Here is a 24,343-nt window from a genome sequence, read left to right on the forward strand (position 1 = left end):
ATGAGTACTAAAAGAAATCAGCTAAATTTCGATTACGCAATAAGTCACACAAATCTGAGGGCTGTAAATTCAACTAAATACTTAGGGAATACAATTACAAATAACCTAAATTGGAACGATGACATGGATAATATTGTGGGTAGAGCAAACCAAAGACTGCGATTCATTGGCAGAACACTTAGAAGGTGAAACAGGTCTACCAAAGAGACTGCTTGCACTACGCTTGTCCGCCTTATTCTGGAGTACTGCTGTGCGGTGTGGGATCCGCATCAGGTGGGACTCACGGATGACATCGAAAAATTACAAAGAAGGGCAGCTCATTTTGTATTATCGCGAAATAGTGGAGACAGTGTCACAGACATGATACGTGAATGGGAGTGGCAATCATTAAAACAAAGGCGTTTTTCGTTGCGACGGGATCTTATGAAATTTCAATCACCAGTTCTCTCATCCGATTGCGAAAACATTCTGTTGGCACCCACCTACATAGGGATAAATGATCATCGCGAAAAAATAAGAGAAATCAGGGCTCGCACGGAAAAATTTAAGAGCTCGTTTTTCCCGCGTGCCGTTCGAGAGTGGAACGGTTGAGAGACAGCATGAAGGTGGTTCATTGAACCCTCTGCCAAGCACTTTATTATGAATAGCAGAGTAATCACGTAGATGTAGGTGATTGGTTTCGTTGTCGAGATGTTATGGTGTTCGGAGGCATAATGGTTCAGAGCCGTAGTGATTCTCAGTCTAATATTGAATCACACCATAATTCTAAGCAGTATGTCAAATCAGCTGGTAGTGAGTACTTTGCAAAACTGGATCTAAAACAAGCATATTCGCAAATTCTTTTCGGGAAAGGCACATAAAAGCAAACAGTTTTGTTACCAACTTGAGGACAGAACAGAAGGACTCTTACATTCAACTAAGTAGTTTTGGTCGTGGTTCCGCACGAACAACTGACAACAAAACGAAAGCGAGACATGTATTTTGAAATGGACATATAGCATTTACTAAACTTAAATATTACAACATAATGGCTGTTGATTTTCATCTCTGGACCTTCGGCCGACGTTTATTTAATGATTTTTTTCTAAAGTTCCATATGAACGAGTGTCCGGCGTTGCCGAAATTCGACTTCCACAGCTGGTGGCGGTGAAGCGAACAGTCAGTAAATCAGCAGATGACGATGGAAGTCTTATCAATTCTCTAATGTTATTGAAATGGTAGAGAGCAAGAATCTGAGAGTGGTAATGTGCTGAGCATAAAGAAAATAGTCGTTTTAACATATTTATTTGGCACAGAGACCAAATGTAAAATCAACAAAATGAGTAATGCTATTGACAAGGTTTCACATAAACAGTTACGAACCGTTAAGCTAACGTGAACACAAAAAAATTAGAGCTTCTGTAACAGTACAGAGAATTCCTTTTTTGTAATAAAAGGAGCAGCTCTTTGGACACCCCAGAGACACTTAGTGGATCTAAAAATAATTGGTGACTTGCAAATCAATATTACAAAGACCACAAACTGCAACCACCTTAAGCATTAAGGAAAACTTTTAAGAGAGAAATGGCTCTGAGCACTATGGGACTCAACTGCTGTGGTCATTAGTCCCCTAGAACTTAGAACTACTTAAACCTAACTAACCTAAGGACATCACACACATCCATGCCCGAGGCAGGATTCGAACCTGCGACCGTAGCAGTCGCACGGTTCCGGACTGCGCGCCTAGAACCGCGAGACCACCGCGGCCGGCTTTTAAGAGAGAGAAATATGCATTTTGTGTACGAGCTTTAAAATAAAACTTGAGCATTAGCAAACCGAGAGCCATAAGACTTATCCACAAGAGCCGCCAAGAAGGAATCCAAAGTAGATAAACGGGCAGAAACGCACGGATTAACCAACGTACCTAAAAGGCGTGAGCTTGGTTCACGCCCCAAACGGTTGCTCGATTCAGTAGAGATTCTAGAACATACACACATAAAATACTTCAAATTTACATAATAAATAATGACAAATAGCACACGGGCCTCCGACCATGAGAGGGAAAACGAGGGCAGACAAATGAGTCCCTTTGACATACCAAGACGACAAAGAAACCGTATGTAGGTAACGAAATTAATAGACTTTCAGCAAGCAAAGGTATCGATAGGAGCGCGCGTTTGGCCCAATTACAGTTAGCTTGAAAATGTCTACTGAATAATATAGAACATCGTTATAATATACTTCTTTTTCTTTAAGTACATTTTGGTGATCCTTCTGATAGAGATTTTAAGATACGAGGGTAATCCCAAAAGTAAGGAATCCTACCTTTTTATAAGCACAGAACTCTGTGTGGCAGTTGGTCACACTGTTATGAAGAGTGCTTCAGGCGCTGTGTGTAAACATGCACACGCCTTGCTCAGGCACTCAGACTTGGCTTGGCAGCCGTTGAGAAAGGATATTACCGCCAAGTGCGAATTGCGCGCAGTTATTCGGTTTTTGAACGCAAAGGGCACTGCGCCGATTGCAATTTATCACCAATTGACGGAAATGTATGGTGAGTCTTGCATGGATGTCAAAAATGTTCGTAAGCAGTGTAGAGAGTTTGCAGCTGGTCGGACCGAAATCACGACGAACAAAGGAGCGGGAGACCGTCAATTTCTGAGGAGACAGAGTTGAAGGTTGAGCAAAGCATGCATGACGATCGGCGGATCACCCTGGATGATCTCTGCACGTTGGTTCCTGAGGTTTCACGAAGCACCACTCACAGCATTTTAACGGAGACATTGACCTACCGGAAGGTGTGAGCAAAATGGGTGCCACGCACGCTGACTGAAGACCACATGCGGCAACGAGTTGATGCTTCCCGCGCATTTCTTCACGCCTTGCAGCCGAACAGGACAACTTTCTGGACTGGTTAAAAGAACATTTGGCCGAAAAGCGATCAGCTCCGACGACGACGTGAAAGAAGAGGTTGATAGCTTTCTGAACAACATGGCGGCGAGCTGGTATGACATGGACACACAAAAACTGCCACAGCGTCTACAAAAATGCATCGAGAGAAATGGTGATTATGTCGAAAAATAGCTAAATGTTAAAGCTGTAAACTGATGGAAACCATTGTAGAAATAAACAGATCTATGTGCTTATAAAAAAAAATAGGAGGCCTTACTTTTGGGATTACCCTCGCAATAATTTACATTAAAAAAGTAATGAAAATGTAATAGCAATCTTTAGATTAACATTGCTGCATCCCTAAGATATGGTTTAATAATGTGCTGCACGGAATAGCCAAGACAAAATCGCAAGTCTGCTGCTAGTTGCGGAGTTCGCGTGGATTTTTTTTTCTTTGTTATGTACTGGCTTTCGGGCGATGCTAATTCGGCAGGCTCAGTAGTAATGTCAATTATGACGATATGAACGTAAGGAAAACACAACAGCCGTCCCCGAGCGGAGAAAATCTCCGAAACGTCCGGGAATCGAAACCGGGCCCCTTTCCTTAGCAAGCCGCCGCGCTCACCGCAGAGCTACGGAGGAGGATAATTTTTGTTGTTGGGAGGGTTAAGATAGTGTCAGCCTGTAACAGATATGCTGCTGTTGCTTGTTTATGGCGCTCCGACACCATGGTCAGCGGCGCCCTTACAACTACCCGGGGACAGAGAGATACGTCGCTCTGGGAGAGTTTACGTCACCCTCAATTAAAAAACAAAATGAATTCAAATACACGGTTCATTCTGTCCGTATCATTGACGCAGAATTTGCTATACTACGATAAGGAATCGGCCTTCTCTTCTTATACATTCATCGTAAAATAATTAATGGAAGACCGGCATGACCAGACGAGAGTATGAATCAAATTCGACACGAATATAATCGAACGCGTTAAACAATGCGCAACGTCAGTCTTGTCTCTTAGTTCTAGTTTTGATACCGAGAATTTTTTTAAAGAAAAATGCCTTATCTGAGTGTTCATAACTGTTCCTGTAAAACACATATTGAAGGTTAAGAATAAAACTATAATAGTATCATACTAAGCTAAGGGAAATATTGTGGTAATAGTTCCAAGTCAATCATCTTTCTTTTAATTGTGAACAAAAATCCACAGCACAAGGCGATACGGTGGTGAGATACTGGATTCGAGGGCAGCTGTTCAAGTCCCAGCCCGACTATCCGGATTTAGATTTTTCTTGAGTCCTCTAATTTAGTTAAGGCGAATTCCGGGATGTTTCAACTGAAAGAGCACTGTCGATTTGCTTCCCCATTCTCCACCAATCCGATACTGTGTTTCCGCCTCTCATGATATAGTCGTCGACTGGACTTTAAACCCTGATCTTCCCTTCTTCCTTTCTAAACTGGGTTTGTAAAATAAATGTCGGTAAGTAATGTTGTCCTGTAACGATGCTGACTGTAACACTAACATTTTTTCGGTTTCAGTTATGCGAGTGTGACGTACTTATTGACTGCCACCTGTCATTCGAATGATTAACGTGGCGCTGATTTATTAAAACGTTGTCTTTACCTACAGATTATTGTAGCAACTTGCTTATAGAAACGAAAATAGTGCAATGAGTGATAATTAGTAATTCGTTTAACAGTTAGTACGAGGGCTATTCCGAAAGTAAGGTCCGATAGGTCGCGAAATGGAAACCACGGTAAAAATCAAAAATGTTTTATTTGCAACAGTTAGATACACCTTGCAGCTACTTATCTCCATAGTCGCCGACCCGACTTAGACGTGTATCGTAGCGTTGTACCAACTTTCCCATACCCTCGCTATAGAAGGCAGCCGCCAGTGCTCTCCGCCAATTCTCTACGCTGGCCTACGGCTCGTTGTCTTGTGCCGAAATGTTGTCTTCATAACCAGCGGTTCATGTGACCAGAGCTGAAACTCAGAGGGAGACAATTACGGGCTGTATTGTGGGTACTCTCACATTTCCATTTGAAAACGATGCAGGAGCATCTTCATTGCCCCTGCAGAATGCGGCTGAGAATTGTCTTGAAGACGAAACAGCACGACAGTTATGTAATGTTAGCTGCATAGCTTCAGGGGAAATTTCTCACCAGGCCCCCGTACTTGGCGGCAGACACTATTTTCTAGACATCTTTACGCACTCACTGCGAGCTCAGAAATGAGAAGAGCGACGTGATGCTAACTGGGGTTATACTAGAGACACTACCCAACACATCTGTGCAAAGCTTTATCGGATTTTCATAGTCGTTTCCATTTCGTGACCGATCGGACCTTACTTTCGGAATAGCCCTCGTATATTCAGAAACTGTTCTATTGTAAGGTGGCAACGGCCTTGGACCTTACATGAGTCCAATTAACGTGACACTTTAGGTTTTGTTGGAGTAATACTCTAAATTACGGTGTAGGAAACCTATGTGGAAACGCATGGGCACGCGAGAATTCCGCGATTTTGTAATTATAAGATTTTGCGGAAAGGCAGTACGCGAGACAGAGCTCGGCTACGTCCCCACCTAGCCGGCGAAGGTCACAGCCTAACGGTGTGAACGGTGAACTGGGGGATTTCTGTAATCCGTTTAGAGAGGTCACAGCGGTCGCCAACCTCTGAAGGACGTGCGGCTGTAGGTGTTCAAGTGTTTACCAAAACAGAGCAGTGGATAGCTGGACGGGCTTTCCTGTGCCTGCTCTCGCCTATGTCCCACTAATTTTACGCCTTCGAGTAACTCAAGTGGGACAGGCCAGGAGTTCCGAATAACAAACTTGCAATGCAAGAATCTGTGTTCGCTACGACGGGGAACCTTGCCGGGAAAATCTCGAGTGGTCTCTTGGGAGAACTTCCAGTAAACGTGTTATTGCCCAAAGCTGTGGTTCTTCCCAGCCGGCGAGGGCGGAGTTTACTTGTGAAAATTTTGTAGAAATAAAAGAATTGTGGAAAAGAGTTCTATTCCCAGGCCGTACATCGGTCGGCACTGGCAAACTGGGTATTTTGAGAGCTTCTACTGATGTGATTCGCTCGGTAAAAGTTGAGGTGAGAAAAGAAAGGTGAAGAGCGATCTTGCTGGACTCTCGGTAGAGGTCTTCCGTTCTGGGCTCTCGCTCTGAGAGGACGTTAGCCGCGCCAGCTCAATGCTGACGGAAACATTGTCGCAATTAGAGAAATTTACGGACAGGAGTCTGGTGTTCGAATACTGTAGGATTGTACTTTCCAAGAAGCCACACGCCGACCGCACGGCCGCGCTGTCGCCGTCGGAGACCGCCGCTACAACAGGAATATTACGGTGAGGTCGCTCCCGCTTCGGCCTGTGTTAGGAGTAACGTTAAATAGTTGGATCAATTGAAATAGCTGTTTCCACAGAGGTTTCACAGTACTTTGGAGTGTAGTGGTTCTTCGTATATATGTTATAAGAGATCGCGTTTTGGACCGATTTTAACACAATTACTGCCAATGCCAGTTAGGAGGATAATTTGTAAATCTTTCATTGTGTTTTATTCAGCATTGATCTGAAAGGTTATAATAAAATTATTGTGATTCAGTAGAGCCTTTACTTTCAGTAGTTGATCCTGAATTCACCCTTTTGCTTTATTTTATTTTTGTGTATGTGTTTGATGTCATTGAACACCCTAAGTGTTCGTGATCGTTCACGTTTGGAAGTAAAAATAGGTGTGATTTATCGTCAACACTACTAACGCAGATTAATTAGGAGTGACAGGGCCACATTTAAATCTAGCGTTACCCATTTTTGCGTACAGTTCCACTCCCAATTTCTCTATAACTTGTTTGTCAGGGGCGAACACACGCAAAAATCGGACAAGCAACGGGTGGAGTGTTACACTATAAACGAGAAAACTACTATTACAAGTATCTAGATGTGATAAATCTGAACTTGTGATGTGGGACGTTAGGAAGGAACTGTTTACTGAGTAAATAGATCTTCCCTAAAGCACAATTCACATTAGACGTGCGACAGATGCTGCTGAGTCCACAGACCTGTCACGACAAACGGACGCATCTAAGATTTATAAAGCATAGTTGAAGTAAATTTGGATTTGATTAGAATCTTAGTATTCTATACACATTTAACATACTGAGGACCAATTCTCAAATACTTTTTGGAGAAGGTACAATGAGAGGAACTCCTGCTTTAATAGAGGAGAACGAAACAACGCTAACAGTTCCATAGATATCAGTCCGCTGACTAAATCTTGTGATGTGTCTGGTAACAGTGAAGACTGCAGCATTATGAAGTATTCCAGATTCTGTATTAACTGAAGAACAAGGGGCCTCCCGGAAACATCGATCTTACAACGAGAATCTTTATGATATGAAGCGAAAAATGTGAAAAAGAAGGAACTTCGACTGGAGACGTAATCCACTATTCACAGATTTTTTTTTAAACACTCGAATGTGTGGACAGAAGTATGCTGCGTAGGATCACAATGGAAGCAGGATATCTTAAACGTGTCGATCTGAAGTATCTATATTCTTCAAGTACTACTATAAATGCTAGAAGAGTGCTGTCTTCTGAAATGCATACAAACCAGGAAGTTTGACGAGGACAATGGGAGCAGAAACACTGAAAGTGGGAAAGTGTGCAATATGAGAGGAAATTGACTCAGTTCACTTGATATCCTGCACTTGATGGAGTAAAGATTACATTTCTTTACTAACAGGCATTGAAGTGCGTTTTATTTACATTGTCAAATTCTCCTGATACGAATTGAACGAATGATATTTTTAAGTACTGCGTTTAGAGCACATGAAACGGGAATACCCACAAGAACACTTGCGCGAGACGTAACGCTATGGTCACTGTTCATTCAGAAAGCGTTTTTTTCTCAAACCGTGTGAAATGTTTAGTCTTGAAGCTTAGAAAAAGAAAAAGCACTATGTCCTCTCTCATAAGGGTGAATACTGTTTGAATTTGATAAATAATTATTCTTTTGCTTGTGTCGTGAAGAGACGATATCTGTGAATTGATAGCTGCTTTAAACCTTACGTGCGTTCTATCGTCTTCTTGGACGTGGAATTACGTAGCGCGAGTGTTTGATACAAGACAGCGGCTCGGTCGCAGAACAAAGGAGAGGTTTCCTTATAGTCATGTAGAACCATTACGTGTCCCAGAGGTATTTTAACGCCGGAACGCTGTGCATTCTACAGCCACTGAAAGGCGCATTTCTACTACCTGTGGGAATCTCTTCCCCGCTTTAGTCAATTTACTAGAGGTTCCCTTAATTCATACAGTAAATCTGAACGACTTTAAAGAGATGCCACATTAAAGGCTTTCGTATTCTTCCTTAAGAGAAAAAGTTCTAAGAAGGTCATCGAATGAGGAATAAGGAGAGGTCGACAGGCAGAGAGACAGTGAAAGAAAGAAAGAGAGAGAGAGAGACAGAGAGAGAGAGAGAGAGAGAGAGAGAGAGAGATTCCGTGCGGTTAAAGGCGCTGCAGTCTGGAACCGCAAGACCGCTACGGTTGCAGGTTCGAATCCTACCTCGGGCATGGATGTTTGTGCTGTCCGTAGGTTAGTTAGGTTTAACTAGTTCTAAGTTCTAGGGGACTAATGACCTCAGTAGTTGAGTCCCATAGTGCTCAGAGCCATTTGAACCATTTTTTTGAGAGAGAGATTGATTTACGAAGATATTTGGTGATTTGGGGGGGAGGGGCGGGGGATGGCGTGAGGGGGACATTGATGATGTTATATAGGAGAACATCTCAGCTGTGGGATGTTCAAGAAAGCAATGTTATTCAAAATATAGGAGGGACATCACCACAATATTACCAGCTGAAAGTTTATCCACGTTGATAGAGTAAGCAACGTAGTGAGGAAGTTTAATACAAGGGTAAATGAATGAAAGGAAGGAAGGGAAGGTGATACGAAGAAACATACACTAAAAGGTCGTTGTAGTGAATTATCAACCTTTCAGTCCTCCAATTTCTTCTCGATCTTACCACTCTCAGCTCTTATACTTGTTATTAGCTTTATCACTGAACAGTCAAATGTGGTCAGTTTCCCCGTACCCGTAATTCTTAAGTTATTCGCTGAAGCAATCTGGTATGAGCGCATTCTTAAGTACCAGATGGACGTCACTGACCAATGGCGTCAGCATGTCATCACGTAACGGTGGGACTGTCATGCGCAACACGCAGGAAGTGAGCAATTAGAAAGAAGGTATGGATCATCTTGATTCACCGCTTAGTATAATGGTATGGATGAAAAGTCAGCAGTATATTCACACCTGGAATGACACAACACAAATATTTTCCCTGATGGGGGCTGTTGCAACAGTAGCCTGAATGTCATATTTCGCTTCCCAGTGTGATGCGAATCGGTGTCCATTAAAGTTTGGTAGTGGCACCAAAACGTTTTCCTCAAACCAGAGGGTGGTAGAGTTGCAGCAGGTTCCAAGGTTAGGCACTTAGCTTCTTCACATCACCTTCCCTTACTTCCTTTCATTCATTTACTCTTGTATTAAACTTCCTCCCTACGTTGCTTACTCTATCAACGTGGATAAACTTTCCATTCCCCCCACGAAACTGTTCGTGTCAACACACTCTGTACGTTTTCTCCTCTGTATTTCCTTCCTTGTCACCCTTGGTGTAGTTTGTATCGTTTCTTGGACGCTGTCCTATAGACCTGAAGGTTCTTTCTTTCTTTCTGAGTTTTACTAATGCTGCGGCTGCGCCGTGCAGCAACTCAGAGAACAACTAAGCTATGTTCCTGGATTATTACTGTTACGAAGCAGTTTGACGTTGTAGTGATGCGAGCCATCCCGGTGATATTGAGCCGAAACACTTGGGGAATCTCTAGGAGATAAACGTTACACGATAGGAAAAGATATGAGAGAAGTTGCACGGTCGAAAGAATGCTACTGGTGAAAAATGTTCCATTTTTGTATTTCATGTATACGCTGCGTAATGAGGCGTCCTTTTCGTAGTAATCGAGCGAGGTGTCGCAGCGGTTAGCTAACTGGACTCGCGTTCGGGAGGACGACGGTTCAAATCTGTGTCTGACAATCCAGGTTTATCTTTTCTATGATTTCCCTAAATCGCTCCTCGCAAATGTCGTGCTCGTTATCTAATGACCTCAGCGTCAGTGGGACATTACATCGCAACCTTCCGTCTTTTCTTCTTTTCACCTTGTTTGAGGAACATCGGTCGTGGCTACCAAGAGGATGGCGCCAAACCGACGCCACCTGCAGCGACGCTCGTGGTTGTAACGTCCTTCGGGCGCGACGTGGAATTTGGAAGAACGACGTATTCCTAAGAAGAAACAATATAATCATATCAACTCATGTTTGAAGTGCAGAAAAAACGGGACCTGAGAGACGCAGCCGTGGATGTTGCGAGGCTATTTTTGCTGTGATTAGCATTAGCCTTTAAAGTGTTGTGGAGAAAATACACCTTAACGTATTAAAGCAAACCGTACATTTGATTATTTACATTTAATAATTTAATGAGATGTATCGGATGCAGTGAACAATTCCAGGTGACGGAGTTCGCCGCAACAGAGGCAGCAAGGGGTCGGGTAAGCAAGAAGATGTTCAAGAAATGATGTTATTCAAATATGAGGCACATCACCACAATACTTATACTGCCATACACTACAAGTCTGTTGTACTGAATTATCAGCGTTTGCAATCTTCCTGTTTCTTCTCGATCTTACCAGTCTTATCTCAACAGCATAATAGTAACAGTCAATCGAACCCCTTCCGTCCCAGCCTGTCACAGTTGTCTTTTCCAAACCATTCTCTGCTGCAGCAAACCCACTCTTGCACGACCATCTTCACAGTATAGAGGAACAGACTCAAAGCGTAATTACCGACAGAGAGGTAAAGGCATATATTCTAAAACAACCAGATATCCATTATTTGAAAGCACTCTTTATCGTACTACAATTGGTTACCGACCTTTATTATCAGATCTTTCTGACATCCCTAAAGGCCTAGCCTATATTCTTCTACCACTATTCTATGGATACCTATACGCCGGCCGGGGTGGCCATCGGTTCTAGTCGCTACAGTCTGGAACCGCGCGACCACTACGGTCGCAGGTTCGAATCCTGCCTCGGGCATGGATGTATGTGATGTCCTTGGGTTAGTTAGGTTTAAGTAGTTCTAAGTTCTAGAGGATTGCTGACCTAAGAAGTTAAGTCCCATAGTGCTCAGAGCCATTTGAACCTTTTTTGATATCTATATTTCTTCTACTTATAACTCTTTGGTAGGTTAGATTTTATAAAGTAGTTGGTTTTAAAAGTACAGTTATAAATTGTAAAATCGTTTAAACGAGGTGGGGGTGTTCAGTGAAATATTTCAGGAAGGTAGGACGGTAAACAAGGTAGGATAGTGTGCGAAGACATTAAACAATGTCTTCTGCGCTACCAACTGAAGATGAAGACCTAGAAATGGAACATCGAACTCCTCCATCTTCGACACTACATGATCAAAAGTATCACGACACCTGTTAGTGGAAAATAATAACGGATGTGTTCACCTTCATCTTTGTGATGGATCTGAACTGTTCTGGGGACACTTTCATAAGGGTGTCCGCCTGTGGTGAAATAGCAGCCCATTCCTTCTCAAGGGCCGACGCCTGAGAAGGTAATGCTGTGGGAAACTGGGGCCTAGAGCGACGTCCACCCATTGTGAGGTGTTCCACTTAGATCGCGACTCTGGGCAGGCCAGTCTATTTCAGGAATGTAACTGTCCAGAAACGATTGCCTCATAATCGACTCCGAAATGTTTCTTTACTGTATGCGTTAAATAACGCTGCAGAATGTGTTCATGTTATCCCACATTTATCGATTTTTTCGACGTAATTAGGGGACCACACCCTAACCACGACAAGCCCCCTACCCCATGCCGTAATACACTTTTACTATTGGCATTACACATGACGGCAGATGAGGTGCACCATGCATTTGCCAAACACAAACCCTTCTATCGGTTTGCCACAGAGTGAATGATCACTTCGTATAACTATCTTCAGACGTTCACTGTTGAGTGACGTTGCCCTTTACACCGCCTCAAGCGTTCGTTAGCACTGACTGTCGAAATATATGACATACGAGAAGCTGTTGGACAATCGCAGCCCGTTCTTTTTATCTCTGTACCCTCCCTTATGGTGCTAGCTGGACTACTTGTAGTAGTTTGGAACTTGTGTATGATTCCTTCCGCCGATTTCACCATTCAAACCGAATTATTGCAACCATCCTCCGCAATGCTCGAGGGTCCGTGTCAGTCAGTTCAAGAGATCCACATAATCTTAGTTCAGCTGTGGCTGTTCCTTCGCGATTCCACTTCACAATCACATCATCAACATTCGACTTTCGCCACGGAAAACACCCCCACACCGTAGCACCACTTCATTGCTGGCATTACAGATGATGGCAGGTAACGATCCCCAATAATTTTTTAAAACCAAACCCTTCTGTTGGTTTGCCACAGGATCCCCAACGGATCTCTTATCATGTTACATCTAATGACTACTTGACGTTAGAGGCCACTGAGGTGTTCTCTCTGACCCATTCTGCTGTTACTGCTTTGCCACTGACAACGCAGTATTCCGCGTTTCCAATTATATTGGACAGTCCGCCTCTCGTGACATCTAGTGATCAATTGCACGTTACATAGGAGTGTCCGGATACTTTTGATCACATAGTATATATGAAATAAAGACCCTAACGCAACAAGCATAGTTACATTTCTCTGATTCTTAGAGAGAGAACAATCTTAGGAAAGAAGGCCATGCATTTTCCATTCCGTTAGCACATGTAGATTTTTATTATCTAATCTTAAACTATTTCTAAGCTTGCAGACAATATGGTACACTGGAAATGGTTGCGAAGTTCCTCTGCCAGCAGGAATAAGAAATGGATGCCCATACCGTGTCGCAAAAAAGCGTTCCTCATATAAACACTGCCACAATAGCGTTGAGTACGTACACAATGTGATCAAAAGTATCCGGACACCTGGCTGAAAATGACTTACAAGTTCATTGCGCCCTCCATGGGTAATGTTGGAATTCAACGTGGTGTTGGCCCACACTTAGCCTTGATGACAGTATCCACTGTGGCAGGTATACGTTCAGTCAGGTGCTGGAAGGTTTCTTGGGCAATGGCAGCCCATTCTTCACGGAATACTGAACTGAGGAGAGGCACCGATGTCGGTCGGTTAGGCCTGGCACGAAATCGGCGTTCCAAAACATCCCACAGGTGTTCTGTAGAATTCAGGTCAGGACTCTGTGCAGGCCAGTCCATTACAGGGATGTTATTGTCGTGTAACCAATCCGCCACAGGCCGTGCATTATGAACAGGTGCTCGATCGTGTTGAAAGGTACTATCGCCATCCCCGAATTGCTCTTCAACAGTGGGAAGCAAGAAAGCGCTTAAGACATCAATATAGGACTGTGCTGTGATAGCGCCCCGCAAAACAAGAAGGGGCGCAAACCCTCTACATGAAAAACACGACCACACCATAACACCACGGCCTCCAAATTTTACTATTGGCACTACACACGAAGGCAGATGACGTTCAGCGGGCATTCGCCATACTCACGACCTGTCATCAGATCGCCACATTGTGTACCGTGATTCGTCACTCCACACAACGTACTCCCATTGTTCAATTGTCCAATGTTTACGTTCCTTACACCAAGCGAGGCGTCGTTTGGCATTTACTGGCGTGATGTGTGGCTTATGAACAACCATGAAATCCAAGTTTTCTCACCTCTCTCCCATCTGTCCAAGTACTTGTAGAGGATCCTGATGCAGTTTGGAATTCCTGTGTGATGGTCTGGATAGATGTCTGCCTATTAAACATTACGACTCTCTTCAACTGTCTGCGGTTTCTGTTAGTCAACAGACGAGGTCGGGCTGTACTCTTTTGTGCTGTACGTATCCCTTCACGTTTCCACTTCACGATCACTTCGGAAACAGTGGAGCTAGGAACGTTTCAGAGTGTGGAAATGGCGCGTACAGACGTATGACACAAATGACACCTAATCACCTGACCACGTTCGAAGCCCGTGAGTTCCGCGGAGCGCCCCTTTCTGCTCTTTTACTATGTTTAATGACTGCTCGTGGTCTCGCGGTAGCGTTCTCGCTTCCCGAGCACGGGGTCCCGGGTTCGATTCCCGGCGGGGTCAGTGATTTTTCCTGCCTCGAGATGACTGGGTGTTGTTGTGTCGTCTTCATCATCATCATTCATCCCCATCACGGTCGGAGGAAGGCAATGGCAAACCACCTCCACTAGGACCTTGCCTAGTACGGCTGTGCGGGTCTCCCGCATCGTTCCCCTACGCTCCGTCACGGAGTATGGGACTTCATCATCATCAAGGACTATTAAGGTGGCTGATTTGGAGTACCTGACATTAGGTGGCAGCGCAATGCACCTACTATGAAAAACGTATGTTTTTGGGAGTGCTCGGATACTTTTGATCATATAGTGTATTAGGCTGAGTGAAATCACCATGTAGACATTAGTATTATTAGTTACGACATTATAGTTTACGATCATCATTGTTAACTAATCGTTAAACATTATCCAACTCTACATCTATACACAGTAAGCCACATTATGGTGCGTGGTGGAGAATACTTCTTGAGGACAATTATTTTCCTTTTGCCTTCTTCAATCTCGAATGGTATCTGAGAGAAAATGTCGATAACTCCAATTTGTTGATTTTTCCACCGTGGTAAATTCGTGACATGTTTTTGAGACACTGGCGCTTGTTAAATGTATCAGTCGAAACGTCACGTTTTACTTAGGATATTCTGTATCTCCTTTATTAATCCTATGGTTCCAGACTAATTGGAAAGCATCAAAAATCTGTTGTTCGACCCGTTTACTACCTATATCTTTCGTCAGTCGATTTCATTTGCTTAGGTTTATGCCAGAGAATCTCAACCTGGTATCTGCTTTGCATACAACTAGTTCTATGTGGTCGTTTCATTGCACTGTTGATCGGTCTGGACGCGTAGTCCTACATATTTTACAGTTGTCATTGTTTTCAGCGATTGATCGATAACCCTTCAGTAGAACGTAAACGGCCTTTCCCCGATTTATGTAATATGTGAAACGCGGTCTACGGTTAAAATTCTATTCTAATGTAAGAGACAACATTCACCTCCCACCGTAAATAAACAGATACCCTAAATAAAATAACTGAGCGGTACAGCAAAGGTGCATCAACACTCTTTACGAAGACCTCGTTGGTACTTGGTACTGTAGATATTTTTTCTCACAGAAATGTTTAAAAACTCCTGAGTATATTTGCTTTGTCGCCTTTCTAATTTACATGTTAATGATTTTAGGTTAGGCCTATGTGCAGATAAGTAAATACAGTTTACGTTTTTCCTGACGCGTTTCGCTGTAATTAATTGACGCATGTTCAGCAGCCTGAAATTTGTGCATATTTCTAGCTACGCACTTGACATTGAGTTTGTAGTAAGCCAGTTTTCTTATAAGCTAAAGGCAGTTCTAGACCTGGCGAAATGAGTAATGAGAAGTGTGAAAAATTATCATTTTATGATTTAGACTTTCTACTGGTAACTTTAATCACATCGCAAAGTTTTGCAACTCAATCAATGCAGAATTTAATGCTGCACATTTTATTACCCTTGGCTTTATCGATTAAACGCTTAGTTTCGGAGGAATTTGAAAAAAAAAAGAAAATGACGTCCGAAATTTTTATGGATGTTTTTTCGTCGGGACTGAAGCTCCACTCAGAAATCAGGGAAATTTCAAATGAATCACGTAAGTGGCCTACTTGAGTGATTAAAAAATGGTTCAAATGGCTCTGAGCACTATGGGACTTAACTTGAATGATTAAAACTCCTTGCAGAATTCTACTACTTTCTGAGAGGGATCTACATCTACATGATTGCTCTGCTGTTCACATTCAAGTACCTGGGAGAAGGGGGAGAGGTTTCAACGAACCACCTTCAAGCTATTTCTCTACCATTTCAGTATTGAACAGTGAGCGCGAAAACCGAACAATTAAGTCTTTGTGTGCGAGCTCTAATTGTTCTTATTTTATTATGATGACCATTCCTCCCCTGTGTAGATTGGCGCCAACAAAAGATTTTCACGGGCTGGAAGAAGGTTGGTCTCTGAAATTTAATGAGAAAATCCTGCCGCAGAGAAAAACGCCTTTGTTTTAATTACTGCCACCTATTTCGTGTATCCGTGGCTCTCTCCCCTTATGTCGCGATAATACAAAACGAGCTGCCATCCTTCAAACTTTTTCGATGTCCTCCGTCAATCCTATCTGATTACGATTCCACACCGCGCAGCAATACTCCAGAAGAGGATGTAGAAGCGTACTGTAGGAAGTCTTTTTAGTAGATCCGTTGCATTTTCTCAGTGTTCCGCCAAGAAACAGTGGTCTCTGGTTCATTTTACCCAGAACATGATCTATGTGATCGTTTCTGCTGAGGTTATACGTAATTGTAATCCCTGAGAATTTAGTTCAATTTATAGCCTTTATATTTGTGTGACTTAGCGTGTAACCGAAATTTAGCCATTTGCCTTTGGTACTCTGTAGATGACTTCACACTTTTCCTTATTTAGAGTCAATTGTCACTTTCCACACTGTACAGATAACTTGCCTAAATCGTTTTGCAGTTTGTTTTGACCGTCTGATGACTTTATACGACGGTAAATGACAACATGATCCGCAAACAATCCAATAGTGCCACTCAGATTGTCCCCCAAATCGATTATGTAGATCAGGAACTGCAGAAAGTCTATAACACTCCCTTGGGGGAGGCTGTTTTAATCGACGACTTTGCGTTATCTATTACGATCTGCGGCCTTTCTAACAGGTAATCACGAATCCAATCACACAACTGAGACGATACTCCACAGGTACGTAATTTAATTAGAAGTTACTTGTGAGATACGGTGCCAAAAGCCTTCTGGAAATTGAAAAATATGCAATCAATTTGACATCCCCAGTCAGTAGCACTCACCGCTTTTTGGAGTTAATTTTAGTGGTCTAATAGTATACACTACTGACCATTAAAATTTTTACACCAAGAAGAAATGCAGATGATAAACGGGTATTTACTGGACAAATATATTATACTAGAACTGACATGTGATTACATTTTCACGTAATTTGAGTGCATAAATCCTGAGAAATCAGTTCCCAGAACAACCACCTCTGCCCGTAATAATAGCGTTGATACGCCTGGGCATTGTGTCAAACAGAGCTTGGATGGCGTGTACAGGTACAGCTGCCCATGCAGCTTCAACACGATACCACAGGTCATCAAGAGTAGTGACTGGCGTATTGTGACGAGCCAGTTGCACGGCCACCATTGACTAGACGTTTGCAGTTGGTGAGAGATTTGGAGAATGTTCTGGCCAGGGCAGCAGTCGAACATTTTCTGTATCCAGAAAGGCCCGTACAGGACCTGCAACATGCGGTCGTGCATTATCCTGCTGAAATGTAGGGTTTCGCAGGGATCGAATGAAGGGTAGAGCCACGGGTCGTAACACATCTGAAATGTAACGTCCACTGCTCAAAGTTCCGTCAGTGCGAACGAGAGGTGACCGAGACGTGTAACCAATGGCACTCCATACCATCACGCCGGGTGATACGCCAGTATGGCGATGATGAATACACGCTTCCAATGTGCGTTCACCGCGATGTCGCCAAACACGGATGCGACCATCATGATGCAGTAAACAGAATCTGGATTCATCAGAAAAACTAACGTTTTGCCATTCGTGCACCCAGGTTCGTCGTTGAGTACTCCATCGCAGTCATTGGATCTCGGCCAACGCGAGCAGCAATGTCGCGATACGATAAAAGGCAATCGCGATAGGCTACAATCCGACCTTTATCAAAGTCGGAAACGTGACAGTACGTATTTCTCCTCCTTACACGAGGCATCACAACAACGTTTCAGCAGGCAACGCCGGTCAAGTGCTGTTTGTGGGTGAGAAATCGGTTGGAAGTTTTCCTCATGTCGGCAAGTTGTAGGTGTCGCCATCGGCGCCAACCTTGTGTGAATGCTCTGAAAAGCTAATCATTTGCATATCGCAGCATCATCTTCCTGTCGGTTAAGTTTCGCGTCTGTAGCACGTCATCTTCGTGGTGTAGCAATTTTAATGGCCAGTAGTGTATTTCAGACTGACAGTACAGTAAATACAACAGACCTGGTGCAGTGTACAAACCTGCGTGGTCGCGAAGAAACCTCGCTTCGCTCGTTAAACAATCTCGTCTCCCCTGCGATCCCGACGAGAGCTCTAAAGACGTGGAACAGGTAGTTTCCTCTCCTCCGGTAGGGAATCCGCCTGCGTGGCATTCCGATGGCGGCAGCAACTGCCGTACCTCGGCGGGAACAGCCTCATCCGTCTTGGTTAAATCTGTGCCGGCAGAACGGGCACGGCGGGCGCCGGGGCGGGGTGAGTCCACGCCGCGTTGGGGAAGGCCCGGCGAGAGGGTGCGCGCCCGACGGTACGGAGTGCGTCCGCGGCCTCGGCTTGTCGCGACGCGGGGGAAACGATTAACGATCGATGTCGCGGCGAGCGCAGTCGACTCTTATTAGGGTCGACCTCGGCCGCCTCATTAGGGGTGGCTCTGCCGCCATGGGAACCGCGGGCGTGCGCACATCGCTCACCCCAGCCGCAGCCACAATTCAATCGCTTTATGCGCTGTCACCGCCCGGGACCGCGGTGGGACACCTTCATTATCCCTCGCGACCGCTGGGACTGCGAAGACCCCGACGACGACGACGACCGTCTATTTCCTAGACCAGGGTCTGTGTGACGTAGGGGCAGGCGAGGTGTGGTGCAGTGAAAATCACCGGATCACGCCGAGATAGGACAAAGACCGGAACAATCGGGATCTCAGATCACTTGACCGGCTTACTTGTTTGTGTAACAAGTGTCAGTCTCAATTACTGTATCACTAATAAGGAACGAAAGAAGGTCGTAGCTCTTCAGAGTAGCTTCTACTGTTACACTTGCATGCGTACATAATTTTTGGCTGTGCTAACCAGCGCCTGTTAGCTTGCTTGTTGTTACATAGGTAGTAATGTCTCCAATAAATACAGACAGACGCCCAGAAAATAGTAACACACTAGTAAGTATTTACATTATCTACTTTTAATAACTGAACTATGCATAAGTTTGAATGTTGGAGTGGTGCTGACTTGTATACAATTGGAGTAAGGATCCTGATAGTGGCAGAACAGTCTAGAATACTGATTCACAATATTAGTATTGTTTACTAGAGTCGTACTAATTCGATGTGCACTCTAAGGAAAAAAAGAAACAGGATGTTGCACGAAGGAATTACCTGAGTAGTTAGCAAATCCACAGATGTGATGCGCATGTTCAGCAAATAAATGATCAACATTTCAAAACATTTGGACTTGTTATTCGAGTGAAGGAGGTTCACAAATTGAGCAAGTCTATAACGCGTTGGTCCACCTGTTGCTCTTGTACAAGTTATTCGGCTTGCCATTCATTGATGGAGTTACTGGATATCCTCCTCATGGATATTCTGTCCAAGTGGTGCATTAGATCATCAAAATGCCGAGATCGTTGGAGGGCCCTGCCAACAATGCTCCAAATATTCTTTATTGGGGAGAGACCCGACGACCTTGCTGTCTAACGTAAAATTTGGCAAGCACGAAGAAAAGCAGCAAAAAGTCTCACCGTGTGTGGGCGGGCATTGTGTTAGCTGATATGTAAGCAAAGCATACTTTGCCAGGAAGGATAACAAAACGGGGCGTAGAGTATAGTCAAAGTACCACTGAAACTTCCTGGCAGATTAAAACTGTGTGCCGGACCGAGACTCGAACTCGGGACCTTTGCCTTGCGCGGGCAAGTGCTCTACCGCAATATCCTTTCTTCCAGTAGTGCTATTCCTGCAAGTTTCGCAGGAGAACTTATGTGAAGTTTGGAAGGTAGGAGATGAGGTACTGGCGGAAATAAAATTGTGAGGACGGGTCGTAGGTCGTGCTTGCGTAGTTCAGTTGGCAGAGCACTTGCCCGCGAAAGGCAAAGGTCCCCAGTTCGAGTCTCGGTCCGGCACACAGTTTTAATCTACCAGGAAGTTTCATATCAGCGCACACTCCGCTGCAGAGTGAAAACTTCATTCTAATGTACCACTGTTCTGCAATATTGCCGTGGATGACAGCGAAACTGGTTCCGCTATGAAATGACACTCCAGACTAGCACTCCTGGTTCTAGGGCCATACGCCAGGCAACATATCAGGTTGGTATCCCGCCGCTATCTGGGGCGTCTCCAAACACATCTTCGGCCTGGAACCTCACTGGTGAGCCCCGCTTCGAATTAAACCCCGAAGAGCAGCCAAGATGTGTTTGGAGTCGCAGCGGACAGCAGTGGGCCACCATTGTGACTGCCACCCGCCATACGGCCCGCCAACCGGAAGTGATGATCTGGGGTACCATTTGTTTTCATAACACGACCCCGTTGATTGTCTTCCGCGGCACCCTTGGAGTGCAGCGGTATTACAACGATATTTTACGCCCATTTTGTTGCCCTTCATGGCAAGACATCCAGGGCTTAGACATCAGCAAGATAATACCTGACCGCATATGGCGACAGTTTCAGCTGCTTGCCTTCGTGCTTGCCAAACCCTCCTTGGACAGCAAGGACTTAAGTATCTCTGCCCAGCTGAGAACTTTTGGAGCATTATGGGCAGGGCCCCCCAACCAGGTCGTAGTTTTAACTATCTAACGCGCCAATTGGACAGAATTTGCAACGGTATCCCTCAGGAGGACATCCAACAATCTGTCAATAAGTGCCAAGCCGAATAACTGATGCATTTGGGCCAGAGGTGGACCAAAACGTTATTGACTTGCTCAATTTGTGAAGCTTTTTATCTTGAATAAATCATGTAATTTTTCTGAAATTGTAATCATTCATTAATCTGCACATGTACGTCAAATCTACTGGTTTCCGTCCCATTTTGATAATTCCTTCATTGTGCGTTCTTCTTTCCCTTTGAGAGTAATATTCCTCACTGCAGCCTTCCGTACTAATGTTCCTAAGTCTATAGGATGCACTTGATCTGGGGGCGAGCTCTGAATTGTGCTGCTTAAGAGGATGAGCCAGCCGATAACAGTCGAGAGTAAGTTCATGTGGATTTACGCTCTCTAATGGCGCCCTTCATCAGTGACAACGTCCGATAGAAGGGCGTCATCGCCCAGAGGCGCGCTGGCGGGAGATTTGGAAGTGTCGTCTTTCATGTCGCAGTGAGGGCTGCGGTTGACGGGGATGCCCTCGATACCGCATCTGTCATCATACCTTTAACACTGTACCTGCCATTAAGGACCAGGGGAGACGAATTTAATCATGTGTGAACTGAAACTTCCTGGCAGATTAAAACTGTGTGCCAGACAGAGACTCGAACTCGGGACCTTTGCCTTTCGCGGGCAAGTGCTCTTCCAACTGAGCTACCGAAGCACGACTCACGCCCGGTACTCACAGCTTTACTTCTGCCAGTACCGCAGGTTCGCAGGAGAGCTTCTGTAAAATTTGAAAGGTAGGAGACGAGGTACTGGCAGAAGTAAAGCTGTGAATACCGGGCGTGAGTCGTGCTTCGGTAGCTCAGTTGGACTCCAGGCAGTGGCAGATGAGGTCAGAACGAACTGCAAACGAGCATATATTGAACAATCTTTATCAGTGGTCGCAGTCGCTGGGAAGCCTCACTACGACGTGGTAGCTTTCTTTTCATGTTATTTATGTTTCATATCTTCTATGGCGTCTTCATTCTGTTTTAGTTTTCCAGGCTTGATTAACTATGACTGTTCGCACATTGATATCTATATAAATAAAAAAAAGATTTTAAAAAAAGTGGGCAGCAGACCTGCATTCGAATCCAAATAAATACACAAGAACAAAATAAGAACAAAATGAACAACAAATAAAATATAATAAAGTATTATACCCTTTCCTTTCTCCTTTTATTTTATTTTTTTATACATAGTTCAGAGGCATATAAAAAAAAGTTGGTAGAACACTTGCCCGCGAAAGACAAAGATCCCGAGTTCGAGTCTCGGTCGGGCACACAGTTTTAATCTGCCAGGAAGTTTCATATCAGCGCACACTCCGCTGCAGAGTGAAAATCTCATTCTGGGAACATGTGTGAACTGTTTTCAGCGTCTGTCAGAATTTTGTAACAGCTATAAAGCGTTTTGAGATATACGGCGCAATCGTCATGTGTAAAGATATTCTTCTACTTCAAGCTCTTTGCTTTCCTTATTTTGAGGGCTTCTATTACGGACCAAAACAAGAAAAAATGTCCAGTGAACATAAGCTTTGGAATGTACAGCTCCAGAACCATGAGCACTTGTTCATCTTTGCTATTGTGAAACATGTCTATCCTACAGAGCAAGTGCTCATAGTCCTTACGGTATGCATTTTAGAGCCCATGCTTGCCAAAAAGGTTTTCTTCTATTGGTCCATACTACTTCCTTCCAAAACACGGAAAGAAAAGGGCTTCCAGTAGAAGAGGTGCGCTGTCGGAGGTATCAAAAAGATTTCCGCTTATGACTTTCGGCTCTGTTGTTTCCGGACCCAAATTGATACATTTACCTTTCTTCATCGTCCCTGGAACTTAGTAATATCATCACGAAATCACTCCTTGTAACTCAACAACGAGAGGTAATTGCTTGCTAGGGCAAGAGGACAATATTATCACACATTCTCTATAAAATGGACAGTGTAGTTCAACTTTACAATTTATGAATGAGTGATAAATAATTGTACTTTTCCCAGCTTCTGAAGATGGGTTACCTATAAAAGTAACTGGAAAAAGCCCTCTCGTACACGGTTAGACCCATGAATAACAAGATCTGAATGCAAAATTTGTAGATTATTACGTAGTTAGGAAAGACTTATTTTGTGCAACGATTTATAATGAGCATTCCAAAATTAAATTGTTTCACAAGAATCTGATTAGTCGTACCTTGGAATGAGAAACATGTAAGCAACGACGCTTGCAACTCTGCGACGTTCAGTGGGCATTTGGACCTACACTTTGATATAGCTCTCTACTACTAGGTCTACAACTTTGCTTCCCCCGTTTTTTCTCGATGTTCGGGACTTTACTGTGAAAAACTTACAAAAATATTACGATTCATAGTATTGGGCATAGCTGGCCACTACATTCTCTCATCTTTCGGATTGCATACGAATCCCGTGGTGGAAGAACAGGGCGTCTTTTGTGGGGGTCCATGAATCGATTCAATTGTGCACTTGTTCATATGATCGGAAGTGCTGGTCAGCCAGACTGTATGCCACAAGGTGGTAGTCAGAGTGAGCAACGTATGGAGAATACGGCGGGAGGGATAGGACTTCTCATTTTAACGTTTCCATGTATATTTTGACGGATTTTGCGACATGGGCTCGAGCACTGACCTGCTGCAAAATTACCTTTACGTGTCTATCGCTGTATTGTGGCCGTTTGTGATTCAGTGGTAGACTCGAACGCACCAGTTGCTTTCGATAATGATGTCCTGTGACGGTCTTCATCTGTTTCAGTAGCTGAGAAACGTTCTGCCTTCCCCCGCCATGCCGGACTTCGACATCAAAATCACCGTTCTTAAGGCGTTGAAAACATTCTCTGCACGTTCTTCCACTAATAGTTCCCTCACCATTGGTCTTACGCAGAATTTTAAGAGCCGCAGCCGCAGATTTCTTCATGCCAAATTAGAAAATTAAAACTTCCCGCAAATGGCGATAAATGGGTACGTAAGTTGACGTACTTAATCGAGAATTACCTTATGATACAATCACAAATCGACTAATATTTTTATGGCATTATGTTTGCAGATGCCTAAGCTTATTGTATTACACCTACGACCAAGCACCTGAACTCCACTTGCCGCTACTGCCGTCTATTGCAAAACGGCGGAAGCAAAGTTGTAGACCTAATACAAGACATCAGATACTCACATATTATGCAATGAACAACTGAGGCTCTGCCAGTGGCATCAAACGCTGTCGCCTACCTCTTGTGCTGGAAAGTTACTCATGGAAAAGCGAAGTACAATGTTCACCATGATTGGTTCTAGTTTTGAGACTTATCGCTGTAAGAATTCCAGAAAATGACTACCACTGCTGATAGCGAATATAAAACCATATAATTCTCTTCAAAAGTAGTTAGGCCACGATAGCACATCAGACATTAGTGCTTACATGTCTCTGTATGTCCATCTTTTTAGAGATGGTTGCGGGACTGGGCTGTTCCATATAGGATGTCAAATTAAACACCTTTCAACCGTCAAGTTTCCAACCTTATTTTAATTGGCAACCAGTTTTAGCATTTTACTACGTCATGTTCAGGCCCTGACGGACGCTGGTGATGACTGAAGTGATCACTACAGCAAAAATCTACTAATACCAGTATTGCT

Source organism: Schistocerca nitens, chromosome 1 (assembly GCF_023898315.1).
Source record: "Schistocerca nitens isolate TAMUIC-IGC-003100 chromosome 1, iqSchNite1.1, whole genome shotgun sequence".
In the NCBI taxonomy this organism is placed as follows: domain Eukaryota; kingdom Metazoa; phylum Arthropoda; class Insecta; order Orthoptera; family Acrididae; genus Schistocerca; species Schistocerca nitens.